Here is a 14,129-nt window from a genome sequence, read left to right as displayed (position 1 = left end):
TTCCTTGAGAAAGCAAAGTTGAAAGATGATGGTAGCAATTACACGGACGGGGTCCGTAACTTGAGGATTATCCTCATTGCTGCACAGAAGAATTACGTCCTGGAAGCACCGCTAGGTGCCAAACCTGCTGCAGGAGCAACACCAGATGTTATGAACGTCTGGCAGAGCAAAGCTGATGACTACTCGATAGTTCAGTGTGCCATGCTTTACGGCTTAGAACCGGGACTTCAATGACGTTTTGAACGTCATGGAGCATATGAGATGTTCCAGGATTTGAAGTTAATATTTCAAGCAAATGCCCGGATTGAGAAATATGAAGTCTCCAATAAGTTCTATAGCTGCAAGATGGAGGAGAATAGTTCTGTCAGTGAGCATATACTCAGAATGTCTGGGTATAACAATCACTTGATTCAACTGGGAGTTAATCTTCCAGATGATAGCATCATTGACAGAATTCTTCAATCACTGCCACCAAGCTACAAGAGCTTCGTGATGAACTATAACATGCAAGGGATGGATAAGACGATTCCCGAGCTCTTCGCAATGCTAAAGGATGCGGAGGTAGAAATCAAGAAGGAGCATCAAGTGTTGATGGTCAATAAGACCACCAGTTTCAAGAAAAAGGGCAAAGGGAAGAAGAAGGGGAACTTCAAGAAGAACAACAAACAAGTTGCTGCTCAAGAGAAGAAACCCAAGTCTGGACCTAAGCCTGAGACTGAGTGCTTCTACTGCAAGTAGACTGGTCACTGGAAGCGGAACTGCCCCAAGTATTTGGCGGATAAGAAGGATGGCAAGGTGAACAAAGGTATATGTGATATACATGTTATTGATGTGTACCTTACCAGAGGTTGTAGTAGCACCTGGGTATTTGATACTGGTTCTGTTGCTAATATTTGCAACTCGAAACAGGGACTAAAAATTAAGCGAACACTAGCTAAGGACGAGGTGACGATGCGCGTGGGAAATGGTTCCAAAGTCGATGTGATCGCCGTCGGCACGCTACCTCTACATCTACCTTCGGGATTAGTTGTAGACCTAAATAATTGTTATTTGGTGCCAGCGTTGAGCATGAACATTATATCTGGATCTTGTTTGATGCAAGACGGTTATTCATTTAAATCTGAGAATAATGGTTGTTCTATTTATATGAGTAATATCTTCTATGGTCATTGTGACGCCCCCGTTTTGACCGTACACTAATCATGCACGCAAATGTGTACGATCAAGATCAGTGACTCACGGGAAGATATCACAACACAACTCTAAAACATAAATAAGTCATACAAGTATCATAATACAAGCCAGGGGCCTCGAGGGCTCGAATACAAGTGCTCGATCACAGACGAGTCAGCGGAAGCAACAATATCTGAGTACAGACATAAGTTAAACAAGTTTGCCTTAAGAAGGCTAGCACAAACTGGGATACAGATCGAACGAGGCGCAGGCCTCCTGCCTGGGATCCTCCTAACTACTCCTGGTCGTCGTCAGCGGCCTGCACGTAGTAGTAGGCACCTCCGGCGTCGTAGGTGTCATCGTCGACGGTGGCGTCTGGCTCCTGGACTCCAACATCTGGTTGCGTCAACCAGATAGAAAGGAAAGGGGGAAAAGAGGGAGAGAAGCAACCGTGAGTACTCATCCAAAGTACTCGCAAGCAAGGAGCTACACTACATATGCATGGGTATATGTGTAAAGGGGCATATCAGTGGACTGAACTGAAGAATGCCAGAATAAAAGGGGGATAGCTAGTCCTGTCGAAGACTACGCTTCTGGCCACCTCCATCTTGCAGCATGTAGAAGAGAGTAGATTGAAGTCCTCCAAGTAGCATCGCATAGCATAATCCTACCCGGCGATCCCCTCCTCGTCGCCCTGTTAGAGAGCGATCACCGGGTTGTATTTGGCACTTGGAAGGGTGTATTTTATTCAGTATCCAGTTCTAATTGTCATAAGGTCAAGGTACAACTCCGGGTCGTCCTTTTACCGAGGGACACGGCTATTTGAATAGATAAACTTCCCTGCAGGGGTGCACCACATAACCCAACACGCTCGATCCCATTTGGCCGGACACACTTTTCTGGGTCATGCCCGGCCTCGTAAGATCAACACGTCGCAGCCCCACCTAGGCTCAACAGAGAGGTCAGCACGCCGGTCTAAACCTATGCGCGCAGGGGTCTGGGCCCATCGCCCTATGCACACCTGCACGTTGCGTACGCGGCCGGAAGCAGACCTAGCCCCCTTAATACAAGCGCGAGCTTACGGTCCAATGCGGCGCGCGCCACTCAGTCGCTGACGTCAAAAGAGCTTCGGCTGATACCACGACGCCGGGATACCCATAACTACTCCCGCGTAGATGGTTAGTGCGTATAGACCAAATGGCCAGACTCAGATCAAATACCCAGAACTCGTTAAGCGTGTTATTTATCCGCGAACACCGACTAGGGCCAGGCCCACCTCTCTCCTAGGTGGTCTCAACCTGCCCTGTCGCTCCGCCACAAAGTAACAGTCGGGGGCCGTCAGGAACCCAGGCCCACCTCTACCGGGATGGAGCCACCTGTCCTTTCAGCCCCCTCATCAGAATCACTTGCGGGTACTCCTCGAGCCGACCCGACTTTAGTCACCACATGTGTCATGTATATAATGTATATAGTATATACCCGTGATCACCTCCCGAAGTGATCACGGCCCAGTAGTATAGCATGGCAGACGGACAAGAGTGTAGGGCCACTGATGGAACACTAGCATCCTATACTAAGCAGTAGGATAGCAGATAAGGGTAATAACTGTAGCAACAATGACAGGCTATGCATCAGGATAGGATTAACGGAAAGCAGTAACATGCTACACTACTCTAATGCAAGCAGTATAGGGAAGAATAGGCGATATCTGGTGATCAAGGGGGGGGGGGCTTGCCTAGTTGCTCTGGCAAGTAGGAGGGGTCGTCAACTCCGTAGTCGAACTGGGCAGCAGTAGCGTCGGTCTCGTAGTCTACCGGAGAGAAGAGGGGGGAAGAAACAGTAAATACAATGCAAACATAAGCATGACGATGCGTGACATGACAATGAGCGGTGCTAGGTGTGCCCTAACGCGGTAGTAGGTGATATCGGCAAAGGGGGGAAACATCCGGGAAAGTTTTCCCGAAGTTTGCATTTTTTGGACAGATGAAACAGAGGGGGAAAGTTGCAAGTTTGCTATGCTAGGGACGTGTGGCGGACGAACGGACTGCATATTCGAATTCGGCTCGTCGTTCTGAGCAACTTTCATGTAGAAAGTATTTTCATCCGAGCTACGGTTTAAAAGATATGATTTTCTAAAGATTTACTAATTTCTGGAATTTAATTAATCATTTAATTTAATTCATAATTGGATTTATGACATCAGCATGATGTCATGCTGACATCAGCAGTCAACAGGGGTTGACTAAGTCAAACTGACATGTGGGTCCAATGGGACCCACCTGTCATTCTCTGTTTAGGTTAATTAGGGTTTATCTAATTAATTACCGTTTAATTAAATTAACTAATTAATTAGATTAATTTAAACAGGATTAATTAACTTAATTAATTTAGTTAATTAATTAATTAATTAATTAAATTTATTTTTATTATTTGTTTTATTTATTTATTTATTTTAATTCTTTTTTTTAACGTTCTCTGGGCTGGGCGGGGCCCATGTGTCATAGGCCCCAGGGGGCTTAGTGGGTTCGGGCGCACGGGCAACGGGCGCCAGCGCCCGTGTAGAACCAGAAGCGCTGGGCGCGGCGATGCAAGCCGGCGTGGCCGGACAGAGCGGGGGGGGGGGGGGGGGTGCCGCGACGGAGGTGGTGGCTGAACAGGGCGGCAACGGGACGGAGAGAGCCCGGGGTGGGCGCCGGAGTTGGCCGCCGGCGCGGCGATGGCCCGCGGGGCCAGAGGCGGAGGCGGGGCACAGGCAGCGGCGGGATGCAACAGGACGAGCGCGCGCGGGCGGGGCACCGCGGGGTTGGTCGGGTGCGGCTGTCCGCGGGCGCCGGTGGGCGGCGGAGCCGTGCGCGGGGGAGAGGCAGGGCGCACAGGGGGGAAGAGGAGAGGGGAAGCTCACAGGGGCGGTAGGGATTCGGGCAGCGGGGTCGAGGAGGTCGTCGGGGACGACATGCGGCGAGGAGGCAGACCGGTGGGGAGGCTCCGGTGAAGTAGATCGACCGTGGGGTCGTGCGATGGCCGTGGGCGGAGGCGAGGTCGCATGCGGCGAGGAGGCGCGTCGGGGCCGATGGACGACGGCGCGGCGGCGTCCAGAGGGGGACGGGGGAACGCGGTGGCGGTCCGGGAGCGACGGGCGGCGGGATCGACGATGGGGTCGGGGGGTCGTTGCCTCGATCCAGAGGGAGTCGGGGGAGGCAGAGAGAAGAGTGGGGAGTCGTGGGGGGAAGTGGGGAGGAGATGGCTAGGGTTCGGTCCCCCCAGGGGGCTGTAGGCGCTGGCTGGGCTGGTTCGACCGGGCCGGCGGAAGTGGCCAGGGGGCACTTTTCCTTCTTTTTTTTGTTTGTTTCTTTTTTTTGTAGTTTCTTTTTTTTTGTTTTACAAAAATTACCACTAGTGCCTAAATTTGTATTTATCAACAAACTACTGTGAGATTAATCCTTAACCCATAATAAAATAGTTTTAGCATTTTATAAATTCAATAGGCATTTGTTTGATTGTTTTCACTATTGTTTTAATTGTTTTAGAACCTTTAAACATTTTGTCAAAGCTTGGTTTCTCCACCATAATTACTTACGATTTATTTGACACAACCCGAACATTTTAGTTTTGATATTTGAAAATTTTACTGTTTGCCTATATATTAAATTTTAATTTGAATCGTTTTTGAACTAACTCGAGTTTATCAACAGTAACCGAGGTGACGTGACACCATTAGCAGAGGTTTACTGTAGCTTGATTATCCGGGCGTCACAATTCTCCTCCACTACAAGAAATCTCGTCCCGAGATTTAAGAGGGAAGTAAAGGGGGAAGGTTCGGGTTACGAAATTCTAGGGAGTGTTCTTGGTCTTGGTTGTTCTTCTCGAAGAGGTTGATCCATTACATTGATGTCTTCATTCTGCTGTTTCAGGTCATCATGATGAAGTTGTCGTCCTTTCTTCGGGAACTCCATCGTACTTACGAAAGAATAAGGGGGTATTCTGGAAGAATGGGACCTCTGCAAGGTTGACTATCTGGTAGCTAACATCGGGGAAGGTGGCGGAAAGTAACTCTCGAACTGGAACTTTAAGAAAATATCGAGAGCAAAGTAAGAAGGTACCATGAGAAGTTTCAAGCGGGTAGGCAATCGTTCGTTGCCTGAAACAAAGTGTAAAAGGGGTCCAGATCAATGGGAGTAAGTTTTGTGTCTGATACCAGAACTGATGATCTTTCGGGAGGTGACTCGTGAATTATATACGAGGCCACGCGCGAGGAACAACCTTGGGAACAGGGGGTGTACAGGAGAGTCAGGTTTCGATCCTGTGGAACTATGGGTTATGGGCCCACCATGTGGATTAAAAGCAGAAAGGTTGTTGGCATCTTACACGGTCATGATAGCAAGACATGTCAGAGGGTAGCCTGTCAGTTATATGTCAGCAACATCGTCGGTACCAAAGGCGAGGGACGAAGAGAACCATTTTCCTGCTCGTTGAAACGAGGCGGACCAATAGGCAAAGTTCTCGTCCATCGGTGGTTACCGGAATGTCACCAACAATAGTAACAGGGTCTTACTGACAAAGTTGTACACCGAGGTGTTTACATAAGCAGGAGAATATTACTGCTTAGATCATATAGAACTCAAGAAGGGTTAAACAAAAGAATGGAAAGGAAAATATCATTATTAGATTAAACAGAACAATGGAAAGGAAAATGTGTTTAAACACATATTTCAAGGGTATATTCTTCCCAAGGGTAAGCAGAGCATGATATCCATGTCGGGATATAACGTAGAAAACTCCTTTAGGGACGGGAGAGAATTTTCATGACATTACCCATACAACGGTGTTTGGATAATTGAGCAGGAAACAATTAGCTTTGGGCTTCAAATGTTTCCGTTGAAAATCGGAGTACCATAGACATGCTTTGAGATAGCATTGACATGGTCAACAGGTGAAGATCAGAATTTGGAAACAAAAAGGATCCATCAGGAACAACTTATAGAATAAGTCTTACAATTTCTTCATGGAAGAATAGCTAACCTTGCTAAAAAGGAAAACTTATAACAATAGGTCCTCCGGCCAGGTGTGTTAAGCATGACATCACCTTACCGGGTCATAAATAGACCAATGTTACAACTCTTGGAACTATGTTCCAACCATCATATCTGACCGAGATTCAGATCTGATTGGTGTCAGGATACCTCAGACTCAGGATGTCTGAGAAGAAAAGTGCAACACAAATTGACGGGATGACATTGTAAGATTCTCGGGAAATGAACTATGGAAGCGAGTTCCGAAACAAGAGTCCCTCAGTAAACCAACGAGAGGATGAGGAGGTGGCTGATGGAATCAGCGACAATTCATCGGGATTAACAAAAGATGGATTTCCACAACTATGTGAACAAGGAGATAACATTTGTCAGATCAAATGGTATAATGATGTATGCTCGAGGAAAACATACACAATTAAACATTGGTTGAAAAGGGGCACCCGAAATATGGGCTAGGTAGCACGATCAACGTCGGAATGGTGATTCAATAATCAATAGTCTAAGAATGAACGTCCGACCATTAACTTCAAAGGAATAGGGTTGCTAGAAGGGCAGAATCCAAACAACACAGTTCACTTGTGGGTACCTCGGTTGGAATCAACCCGAGGACCAAGAAAGAATGGTGATGGTGAGGCGTATCATTATAGCAAGAATTCTTAAGAGGTGGAGCAATCCTCATAACATCCATGACATCAAAGATGGTAATATTCCACGGTAGAACTTAACATAAGTTGGATAGCAGGGAAATCAAGATACAACACAAAATATGAACCAGTTTGTGTTGGGGGGGAGGCAAGAATGTTGTCGATGATAACACAATTCATCGAGGGGCAAGGATGGTATTTCTCATCCTGAATTTCGACTCACAACTTGGAAGAAGTCAAATTGTTGACAATGATCACGACACATTTGTCGAGAGATTTCGATGGAGATGTAATCAATCAGCGGCGACATCAAGTCAAAGGAATGATGAAGCAGACGGTTATTGGAACCATGGGTAGGACACAAACTCAAAGCCAAGCTTGTCGTCCAAGGCGAAATGCTATGATGAGTAAGGTCGACATAAGCTGAGCTTATCGTCGAAAGTTGTGCTTCGGGATTAAGGACCAGGTAGCATAGTTAAAATCGGCTCGACAAGGGTATAGCCAAGCAGGCTAGGAATGACGTGATTGAGTTAAAACTCGTAAGCAATGAAGGTTACCAAGAGTTGCTTAATCGCGATGCGGACTTGAGTTAGTTATCGGTGTCTTTGAGTGTTTAATAACTCAGAGTCCGTGAAAAATTGGAATCAATGAGAATGTAGTACTTGATGGAGAACTCATAAGAAGTTATGCAGTTTCGTGATAATCTCGAGATACCAGGGGGTAATACTCGACGACAGATCAAAGTAGAGGTTAGATTGGGTTTTGCTCTGCAGAAGTCAAGTGCTTAGACTTGCACGAGAAATGGTGTTTAAAGGAGAACATGGTCGAAACCACGATGGCAAAGGACCATATCCCAGATATAAGATGAACTTATACCAAGGGAATAATTAATTTAAGAGAAGCTTTTAATGATACGATCTACATCGTGTCCATGGGCATGAACACAAAGGTTCAAGGTCGACTCCCACTTCTCCAATGCATAACCTTTCATTCACTTCTCATTTTTCAAAAAAGTTGTAGTGTTGAAATTTTACTAGCAAAACTCCAGAAGAGTATGACTCGTGCAAACTTTCAAGTTCCCACATATTAAGGAAGGCATAGGTTCAACCCATCGGGGCATCGTGGAAACATATACCTCAAGCTTCAATAGTAAATATCACAAGCTCGAAAGAAGAGCATTGTTCAAAAGCAGATGATACAATTTACCAAAGGCATTATATACCCATGGAAAGGCCCACAAAGTTATTGAATATGAAGGACGTCGTCGGATAAAATCCCATAAAGGTTCTGGTGGTCCATAAAGGATCTGATGTGAGCATCGGCACAAAACCAGAGCAAGAAACAATGCAAAGACATTGAATTATAGAAACAACTGACTAACTCAGAGCTCAACCGAAAAGGAATTATGATTTCCAAATCAAGGGATCACCAGCAATGTTCTGATTAGGGATAGATAAGTTGAATAGCCTTAGGGGTACAATCGACGGCAATTGGTTTGGTTGAGAACTAGCTCATGTTTACAATGTCGTCTGAGACGGAAAGATAATTTAAAAGGATCATCTGATGATTGCGTGCATTCGCACTCATGTTGAATCAATAGGATCAAAATGATGGTGCCTAAGGATACTGACGAATATTGCCAGACATATGGAAAGCATCCATAATGCAAGCAGACAAGTATTGCAGAGCAATAAGCTACTAAGGATTTCTGGAGGATCGGATAGTATTTCGAAGACCATGGTGAAACACATGAACAACTGGGGGATGAGCGGATACTCGATAAGGGCGAGAAATTATCCGTAGGAGTATTCATGTGGCAAAGAACTGCAAGGCAGTAGCCACAAAATATTCTCGGAACAATAGAGAGGATTTCAGGGTATCTTGTAATAACAAGATCAACTGGGAGTAAAAGTAAGAACGGCAAGTGTATGTGTATACCCATAGGGATATTTCGGTGGTAGGGAATTGCAAAAGCAACGGGCACAAAGTCTCAAAAGAGTATCGGAGAGTAACTTCGAAATCTTCTGGTGCAGTCGGCGACCATCTGTGATAAAGGGCTCTCCGGGAGAAAGTATTTACGAGAACCTACAGTTAGTCCTTTTAGCAAAATCATTTAACCCGAATAGGAGAGAGTTCAGAGTCCCAGAGTATAGACAAGGAGTAAAAGATCCTAATACCACCCAATGGCGACGTGGGCCCGTAAGCCACACAACCATGTTAGTAAAAGTTTTGTAAAGGCTAGACTCGACTTCGGCCAAGGAGTGTGGAAAGGGGGATTCCTACAGGCAGTCGGCTCTGATACCAACTTGTGACACCCCGTTTTGATCGTACACTAATCATGCACGCAAATGTGTACGATCAAGATCAGGGACTCACGGGAAGATATCACAACACAACTCTAAAACATAAATAAGTCATACAAGCATCATAATACAAGCCAGGGGCCTCGAGGGCTCGAATACAAGTGCTCGATCACAGACGAGTCAGCGGAAGCAACAATATCTGAGTACAGACATAAGTTAAACAAGTTTGCCTTAAGAAGGCTAGCACAAACTGGGATACAGATCGAACGAGGCGCAGGCCTCCTGCCTGGGATCCTCCTAACTACTCCTGGTCGTCGTCAGCGGCCTGCACGTAGTAGTAGGCACCTCCGGCGTCGTAGGTGTCGTCGTCGACGGTGGCGTCTGGCTCCTGGACTCCAACATCTGGTTGCGTCAACCAAATAGAAAGGAAAGGGGGAAAAGAGGGAGAGAAGCAACCGTGAGTACTCATCCAAAGTACTCGCAAGCAAGGAGCTACACTACATATGCATGGGTATATGTGTAAAGGGGCATATCAGTGGACTGAACTGCAGAATGCCAGAATAAAAGGGGGATAGCTAGTCCTGTCGAAGACTACGCTTCTGGCCACCTCCATCTTGCAGCATGTAGAAGAGAGTAGATTGAAGTCCTCCAAGTAGCATCGCATAGCATAATCCTACCCGACGATCCCCTCCTCGTCGCCCTGTTAGAGAGCGATCACCGGGTTGTATCTGGCATTTGGAAGGGTGTATTTTATTCAGTATCTAGTTCTAATTGTCATAAGGTCAAGGTACAACTCCGGGTCGTCCTTTTACCGAGGGACACGGCTATTCGAATAGATAAACTTCCCTGCAGGGGTGCACCACATAACCCAACACGCTCGATCCCATTTGGCCGGACACACTTTTCTGGGTCATGCCCGGCCTCGTAAGATCAACACGTCGCAGCCCCACCTAGGCTCAACAGAGAGGTCAGCACGCCGGTCTAAACCTATGCGCGCAGGGGTCTGGGCCCATCGCCCTATGCACACCTGCATGTTGCGTACGCGGCCGGAAGCAGACCTAGCCCCCTTAATACAAGCGCGAGCTTACGGTCCAATGCGGCGAGCGCCACTCAGTCGCTGACGTCAAAAGAGCTTCGGCTGATACCACGACGCCGGGATACCCATAACTACTCCCGCGTAGATGGTTAGTGCGTATAGACCAAATGGCCAGACTCAGATCAAATACCCAGAACTCGTTAAGCATGTTATTTATCCGCGAACACCGACTAGGGCCAGGCCCACCTCTCTCCTAGGTGGTCTCAACCTGCCCTGTCGCTCCGCCATAAAGTAACAGTCGGGGGCCGTCAGGAACCCAGGCCCACCTCTACCGGGATGGAGCCACCTGTCCTTTCAGCCCCCTCATCAGAATCACTTGCGGGTACTCCTCGAGCCGACCCGACTTTAGTCACCACATGTGTCATGTATATAATGTATATAGTATATACCCGTGATCACCTCCCGAAGTGATCACGGCCCAGTAGTATAGCATGGCAGACGGACACGAGTGTAGGGCCACTGATGGAACACTAGCATCCTATACTAAGCAGTAGGATAGCAGATAAGGGTAATAACTGTAGCAACAATGACAGGCTATGCATCAGGATAGGATTAACGGAAAGCAGTAACATGCTACACTACTCTAATGCAAGCAGTATAGGGAAGAATAGGCGATATCTGGTGATCAAGGGGGGGGCTTGCCTGGTTGCTCTGGCAAGTAGGAGGGGTCGTCAACTCCGTAGTCGAACTGGGCAGCAGTAGCGTCGTTCTCGTAGTCTACCAGAGAGAAGAGGGGGAAGAAACAGTAAATACAATGCAAACATAAGCATGACGATGCGTGACATGACAATGAGCGGTGCTAGGTGTGCCCTAACGCGGTAGTAGGTGATATCGGCAAAGGGGGGAAACATCCGGGAAAGTTTTCCCGAAGTTTGCATTTTTTGGACAGATGAAACAGAGGGGGAAAGTTGCAAGTTTGCTATGCTAGGGACGTGTGGCGGACGAACGGACTGCGTATTCGGATTCGGCTCGTCGTTCTGAGCAACTTTCATGTAGAAAGTATTTTCATCCGAGCTACGGTTTAAAAGATATGATTTTCTAAAGATTTACTAATTAATGTAATTTAATTAATCATTTAATTTAATTCAAAATTGGATTTATGACATCAGCATGATGTCATGCTGACATCAGTAGTCAACAGGGGTTGACTAAGTCAAACTGACATGTGGGTCCAATGGGACCCACCTGTCATTCTCTGTTTAGGTTAATTAGGGTTTATCTAATTAATTACTGTTTAATTAAATTAACTAATTAATTAGATTAATTTAAACAGGATTAATTAACTTAATTAATTTAGTTAATTAATTAATTAATTAATTAAATTTATTTTTATTATTTGTTTTATTTATTTATTTATTTATTTTAATTCTTTTTTTTAACGTTCTCTGGGCTGGGCGGGGCCCATGTGTCATAGGCCCCAGGGGCCTTAGTGGGTTCGGGCGCACGGGCAACGGGCGTCAGCGCCCGTGTAGAACCAGAAGCGCTGGGCGCGGCGATGCAAGCCGGTGTGGCCGGACGGAGCGGGGGGTGCCGCGACGGAGGTGGTGGCTGAACAAGGCGGCAACGGGACGGAGAGAGCCCGGGGTGGGCGCCGGAGTTGGCCGCCGGCGCGGCGATGGCCCGCGGGGCCAGAGGCGGGGCACAGGCAGCGGCGGGCTGCAACAGGACGAGCGCGCGCGGGCGGGGCACCGCGGGGTTGGTCGGGTGCGGCTGTCCGCGGGCGCCGGTGGGCGGCGGAGCCGTGCGCGGGGGAGAGGCAGGGCGCACAGGGGGAAGAGGAGAGGGGAAGCTCACAGGGGCGGTAGGGATTCGGGCAGCGGGGTCGAGGAGGTCGTCGGGGACGACATGCGGCGAGGAGGCAGACCGGTGGGGAGGCTCCGGTGAAGTAGATCGACCGTGGGGTCGTGCGGTGGCCGTGGGCGGAGGCGAGGTCGAATGCGGCGAGGAGGCGCGTCGGGGCCGATGGACGACGGCGCGGCGGCGTCCAGAGGGGGACGGGGGAACGCGGTGGCGGTCCGGGAGCGACGGGCGGCGGGATCGACGATGGGGTCGGGGGGGTCGTTGCCTCGATCCAGAGGGAGTCGGGGGAGGCAGAGAGAAGAGTGGGGAGTCGTGGGGGGAAGTGGGGAGGAGATGGCTAGGGTTCGGTCGCCCCAGGGGGCTGTAGGCGCTGGCTGGGCTGGTTCGACCGGGCCGGCGGAAGTGGCCAGGGGGCACTTTTCCTTCTTTTTTTTTGTTTGTTTCTTTTTTTTTGTAGTTTCTTTTATTTTTTTTGTTTTACAAAAATTACCACTAGTGCCTAAATTTGTATTTATCAACAAACTACTGTGAGATTAATCCTTAACCCATGATAAAATAGTTTTAGCATTTTATAAATTCAATAGGCATTTGTTTGATTGTTTTCACTATTGTTTTAATTGTTTTAGAACCTTTAAACATTTTGTCAAAGCTTGGTTTCTCCACCATAATTACTTACGATTTATTTGACACAACCCGAACATTTTAGTTTTGATATTTGAAAATTTTACTGTTTGCCTATATATTAAATTTTAATTTGAATCGTTTTTGAACTAACTCGAGTTTATCAACAGTAACCGAGGTGACGTGACACCATTAGCAGAGGTTTACTGTAGCTTGATTATCCGGGCGTCACAGTCATGCACCCCTGAAGAGTGGTCTATTTTTGATGAATCTCGATAGTAGTGATACACATATTCATAATGTTGAAGCCAAAAGATGCAGAGTTGCTAATGATAGTGCAACTTATTTGTGGCACTGCCGTTTGGGTCATATTGGTGTAAAGCGCATGAAGAAACTCCATACTGATGGACTTTTGGAATCACTTGATTATGAATCACTTGGTACTTGCGAACCATGCCTCATGGGCAAGATGACTAAAACGCCGTTCTCCGGAACTATGGAGCGAGCAACTGATTTGTTGGAGATCATACATACTGATGTATGTGGTCCAATGAATGTTGAGGCTCGCGGCGGGTATCGTTATTTTCTCACCTTCACAGATGATTTAAGTCAATATGGGTATATCTACTTAATGAAACATAAGTCTCAAATATTTGAAAAGTTCAAAGAATTTCATAGTGAAGTTGAAAATCATCGTAACAAGAAAATAAAGTTTCTATGATCTGATCGTGGAGGAGAATATTTGAGTTACGAGTTTGGTCTACATTTGAAACAATGCGGAATAGTTTCGCAACTCACGCCACCTGGAACACCACAGCGTAATGGTGTGTCCGAACGTTGTAATCGTACTTTACTAGATATGGTGCGATCTATGATGTCTCTTACTGATTTACTGCTATCGTTTTGGGGTTATGCTTTAGAGACGGCCGCATTCACGTTAAATATGGCACCATCAAAATCCGTAGAGACGACGCCTTATGAACTATGGTTTGGCTAGAAACCAAAGTTGTCGTTTCTTAAAGTTTGGGGCTGCGATGCTTATGTGAAAAAGCTTCAACCTGATAAGCTCGAACCCAAATCGGAGAAATGTGTCTTCATAGGATACCCAAAGGAAACTGTTGGGTACACCTTCTATCACAGATCCGAAGGCAAGACATTCGTTGCCAAGAATGGATCCTCTAGAGAAGGAGTTTCTCTCGAAAGAAGTGAGTGGGAGGAAAATAGAACTTGATGAGGTAACAGTACCTGCTCCCTTATTGGAAAGTAGTTCATCACAGAAACCGGTTCCTGTGATGTCTACACCAATTAGTGAGGAAGCTAATGATGATGATCATGAAACTTCAAATCATCGAACCTCGTAGGTCAACCAGAGTGAGATCCGCACCAGAGTGGTACGGTAATCCTGTTCTGGAGGTTATGTTACTAGACCATGACGAACCTACGAACTATGAAGAAGCGATGA

The sequence above is a fragment of the Triticum aestivum genome, chromosome 6D (assembly GCF_018294505.1).
Source record: "Triticum aestivum cultivar Chinese Spring chromosome 6D, IWGSC CS RefSeq v2.1, whole genome shotgun sequence".
Lineage (NCBI taxonomy): Eukaryota > Viridiplantae > Streptophyta > Magnoliopsida > Poales > Poaceae > Triticum > Triticum aestivum.
Note: the sequence above shows the minus strand (reverse complement) of the source record.